Raw genomic sequence first — 4,969 nt, forward strand, 5'->3', positions numbered from 1 at the left:
TTCATCCTTAAAATTGATTATTTTTAACAATTATAATTTTTAATATCATTATATAATTTTTATATCATTATAACACAGATATCATGTCCTATATTTCAACTCCATAGCATAATATGAAAAACCATAATTAAATACCTAACCAACATTGATAATGTAATACCTAATTTAGGTCAAGTTTAAAATTGCTTCTAAGTTGACTATAATATGGCAGGACTACATGGATGAATTAGATCTGAGGTTACCCACATAAAAAATCCAGACATATTATATTAATATTTGTCATATAATTATAACAAATAATACAAAATACTTACCAAAGAGCTGGAACTATTCTAAGCACTTGACAGTCATTAACTTGTTGAATCTCTTTTGAGATGGATGCTACAATTTTATCAATTTATAGAAGAGGAAACAAGTCCAAAGCAGTGAAATAATTTACCCAGTGTCACACGAAGAGTAAGTACTCTGCCCCAGATTAAAATCCAAGCAATCAGACCACAGAACTAGGATACTATACTCACATATACACAGGTGCTGCAATAGAGCTCAATATAAACTCTGGGGTCAAGTTCCCATTCACTTTATGCAACTGTAGTTGTTTTCTTGCATGTGCACCTGATGTAAGCAGATGAAGACAGCCCTGGGGCAAGTAGACATGGGACAGTCTAAACACCAGTGCCTATAAACATCAGGAATGAAATATAAGGCAGTCCAAATTACCTCTTACCAATAATAATTTGGTATTAATATGTTGCTTCACAGGAAACAACTGGGTTTAAAGACCCCTATTAAAATAAAAAAATTGCTTCCTATATATATAATATAAACCTCAATTTATTTGAGGATTAGTTAATTATCTAGCTGGGTTCCTGAGGCAAACTTTTGAGAATTGCCATGTAAGAAAAGAGGGGGAACGTTTTGAGTTCTGCAGAAAAGCAAGAAGAGGGATAATGTAAAATGTTTTTGTAATACAATTTTATATTTATATTCCAAGGACTATATCCTATTTTATGAGTGCTAAACTTTTCTAATCATTGATGGTCACACTATGAAGAATTCATAAGAAAAGGATTAATATTTATTGAATGTGAGAATGTGCTGCGTAATAGGTGATCCACACACATCTCTCACCCTCTTGGCTCCCTTCTCAAAAATCTTCTGGCTACCTGCTCCATTCTCTTGAGAATATCACTTAAATCTTTTTTTAAAAAAATCTAAAATATGATAAATGCTACATTAGTGAAATTACCATTTATTTCTCATATTACCAATAAACTGAGCTTTTTAAGCACTAAGAATTAGAAAATCTTTTAATAGGCTTTAGATTACATGTAGGTATGAAAGTGTGGCTACTATCAATAAATGTCTTCAAAACCTGCTCTGGTCAATCATAATTTTTTATTAAATAATTAACACAAGAAAAATTCTAATAATTAAGCTCTTAATTTGGGAAAAAGAGAGTGCTACAAACTGAATGTTTGAGTCCTTCCCAAATTCATATGTTGAAATCCTCTCCTCTACTGGGAAGGTGTTAAAAAACATGGAATATGATGAGGCCATGAGGGTAGAGCACTCGTAAATGTGATTGTGCCTTTATGAAAGAGACACCAGAGAACTCCCTCAGTCTTTGTGCCATGTGAGGACACAGCAAGAAGGGAGATGTTCCTTTTTCTGCCCGTGGGTACTGCCAAGAAAGCATCATTAAAATCTCTCTTCCTACTGCTGTCATGTCTAAATCAGAGTCCCCTAAAGAACCCAAACAGGTATGGAAGTTACTCATTGGGGGCTGAGCTTTGAAACAACTGATGAGAGTGTGAGAAGTCATTCTAAGCAATGGGGAACACTCACGGACTGTGTGGTAATGAAGACTCAAACACCAAGCTCTCCTGGGACTTTGGTTTGTCATGTCTGCCACTGTGGAGGCAGTGGATGCAGCCATGAATGCAAGACTACACAAGGTGGATGGAAGAGTTGTGGAACCAAAGAGAGCTGTCTTAAGAGAGAATGCTCAAAGACAAGGGGCCTACTAAACTGTGAAAAAGATCTTTGTTGGGCATTAAAGAAAACCCTGAAGAACACTACCTCTGAAATTATTTTGAACAATACAGGAAAACTGAAATTATTGAAATCATGACTGACCAAGGCAGTGGAAAGAAGAGGGGCTTTGCTTTTGTAAGTTTTGATGACCATGATTCTGCAGATAAGACTTTCATTCAGAAATACCATACTGTGAATGGCCACAACTGTGAAGCGAGGCAAGTGTTGTCAAAGCTAGAGATGGTTAGTACTTCATCTAGCCAAAGAGGTCGAGGTGGTTCTGGAAACTTTGGTGGTGGTCTTGGAAATGGTTTTGGTGGAAATGACAATTTTGGTCATGGATTGGTGGTGGTCTTGGAAATGGTTTTGGTGGAAATGACAATTTTGGTCATGGAGGAAACTTTAGTGGTCATGGTGGCTTTGGTGGCAGCCCGTGGTGGTGGTGGATATGGTAGTAGCAGGTATGGCTACAATGGATTTGGTAATGATGGAAGCAAATTTGGAGGTGGTGGGAGCTACGATGATTTTGGCAATTACAACAACCAATCATGAAATTTTGGACCCATGAAGGGTGGAAAGTTTGGAGGCAGAATCTCTGGACCTTATGATGGTGGAGGCCAATATTTTGTCAAACCACAAAACCAAGGTGGCTATGGTAGTTCCCACAGCAGCAATAGCTATGGCAGTGGCAGAAGGTTTTAATACTACCTGGAAACAAAGCTTAGCAGGAAAGGAGAGCCAGAGAAGTGACAGGAAAGTTTACAACAGATTTGTGAACTCAGCCAAACACAGTAGTGGCAGGGCTTAGCTGCTACAAAGAAGACATGATTTAAACAATACTCATATCTTTGGGCAAAAAAACTTGAGGACTATATTTGTGACTAATTGTATGACAGGATAACAGGTTGTTTTAGTTTCTGTTCTGTGGAAATTGTAAAGCATTCCAATAAAGTGTTTTAATGTAGACTTTTTTTTTTGCACCCATGCTGTTGATTGCTAAATGTAATAGTCTGATCATGACACTGAATAAATGTGCCTTTTTAAAAATGTGCTGTGCAACCTGCGGAGTCACAGAACAGCTACAGGCACCTGCAGGGAACACGGACAGGAACCACCAGTAGGACAGGGCCGGCGGCCTGCTGAGGGGCAGGCCCGTCCCCTCCCCCAGTGTCTGCAAGGTAGGCGGGACTGTGACCACAGGCAGATCCGGGCCGAGCTGCCTGCTGAGGGGTGGAACCGGCCCCTCCCCCAGTGCCTGCAAGCTAGGCGAACCTGCAACCCACGGGCAGGTCAGGTCCAGCAACCTGCCGAGTGACAGAACAGCTACAGGCACCTGCAGGGAACGCGGACAGGTCCCACCAGTAGGACAGGGCCGGCGGCCTGCTGAGGGGCAGGCCCATCCCCTCCCCCAGTGTCTGCAAGGTAGGCGGGACTGTGACCATAGGCAGATCCTGGCCGAGCTGCCTGCTGAGGGGTGGAATGGGCCCCTCCCCCAGTGCCTGCAAGCTAGGCGAAACTGCAACCCACGGGCGGGTCAGGCCCAGCAACCAGCGGAGTCACAGAACAGCTACACGTGCCTGCAGGGAACACGGACAGGACCCACCAGTAGGACAGGGCCGGCAGCCTGCTGAGGGGCAGGCCCTTCCGCTCCCCCAGTGTCTGCAAGGTAGGCGGGACTGTGACCACCGGCAGATCCGGCAGAGCGGCCTGCTGAGGGGCGGAACCGCCCCCCCCCAGTGCCTGCAAGCTAGGCGAACCTGCGACCCATTGGGAGGTTAGGCCCAGCAACCTGCAGAGTGACAGAGGTGCCCCTCGCGCCTGCTGGGTAGGCGGACCTTTGACCGACCAGCAGAGCAGAACTAGGGCCTGCCAGCGTGGTAGACGGATCACACCAATTGGAGGAGGATCACAGCCACTACCTGCCCTGCAAGGGTGTTTTTTCAACTATACCAGAGCAATATAAATAAATAGAGAGAAAATTTCAAAAACACAACAGTTTCACCAAGCAGAAAGAAACGCCAGCAGTATGAAAAAACAAGGAAAGAAAGGACCACAGGCAATGCAGGGTAGGCGGACCAGCGACCAACCAGCAAACCAGGCCCAGCGGCCTGCTCAGGGGCAGGCCCGCCCCCTCCCCCCGCACCTGCAAGGTAGGCAGACCTGCGACCCACTGGCAGGTCAGGCCCAGCAACCTGCCGAGTGACAGAGCTGCCCCACGCGCCTGCAGGGTAGGCGGACCTGCGACCCACCAGCAGAACAGGTCCAGCGGCCTACTGAGGGGCAGGCTCGCCCCCTCCCCCAGTGCCTGCAAGGTAGGCGGACCTGCGACCGACCGGCAGAGCAGACCTAGCGGCCTACCAGCGTGGTAGACAATTCACCCCAATTGGAGGAGGATCACAGCAACTACCTGCCCTGCAAGGGAGTTTTTTCAACTATACCAGAGCAATATAAATAAATAGAGGGAAAATTTCAAAAACACAACAGTTTCACCAAGCAGAAAGAAACACGAGCAGTATGAAAAGACAAGAAAAGAAAGGACCACAAGCAATGCAGGTCAACTCAACTCTAGAAGAGGTAATAGCTGCAACAGATGGAATATCAGATAAAGAGTTCAGGATATACATGCTTCAGATGATCTGGAGTCTCAAGGAAGACATGAGATAGCAAAATCAGACAATGAAAGATCACTTTGACAAGGAACTACATAAACAAATCCAGGAAGTAAAAGATCAATTTCACAGGGAGTTAGAGGTAATAAAAAACAAACAAATAGAAATCCTAGAAATGCAGGAAGCAATAAACCAACTTAAAAACTCAATTGAGAATACTACCAGCAGAGTAGATCACTTAGAAGATAGAACATCAGACAATGAAGACAAAGTATTTCAACTTGAAAAGAACATAGACAGCTCAGCAAGTCTGCTAAGAAACC

The 4,969-nt window shown here is 44.1% G+C and overlaps 1 pseudogene; it reads left to right on the top strand.

The window, feature by feature from the left end:
• Positions 1-1,727: 1,727 nt before the first annotated feature.
• LOC144253667 (heterogeneous nuclear ribonucleoprotein A1-like) lies at positions 1,728-2,739 on the top strand (annotated as a pseudogene).
• Positions 2,740-4,969: the final 2,230 nt, after the last annotated feature.

Source organism: Urocitellus parryii, chromosome 1, assembly GCF_045843805.1.
Source record: "Urocitellus parryii isolate mUroPar1 chromosome 1, mUroPar1.hap1, whole genome shotgun sequence".
NCBI classification, from domain to species: Eukaryota; Metazoa; Chordata; class Mammalia; order Rodentia; family Sciuridae; genus Urocitellus; species Urocitellus parryii.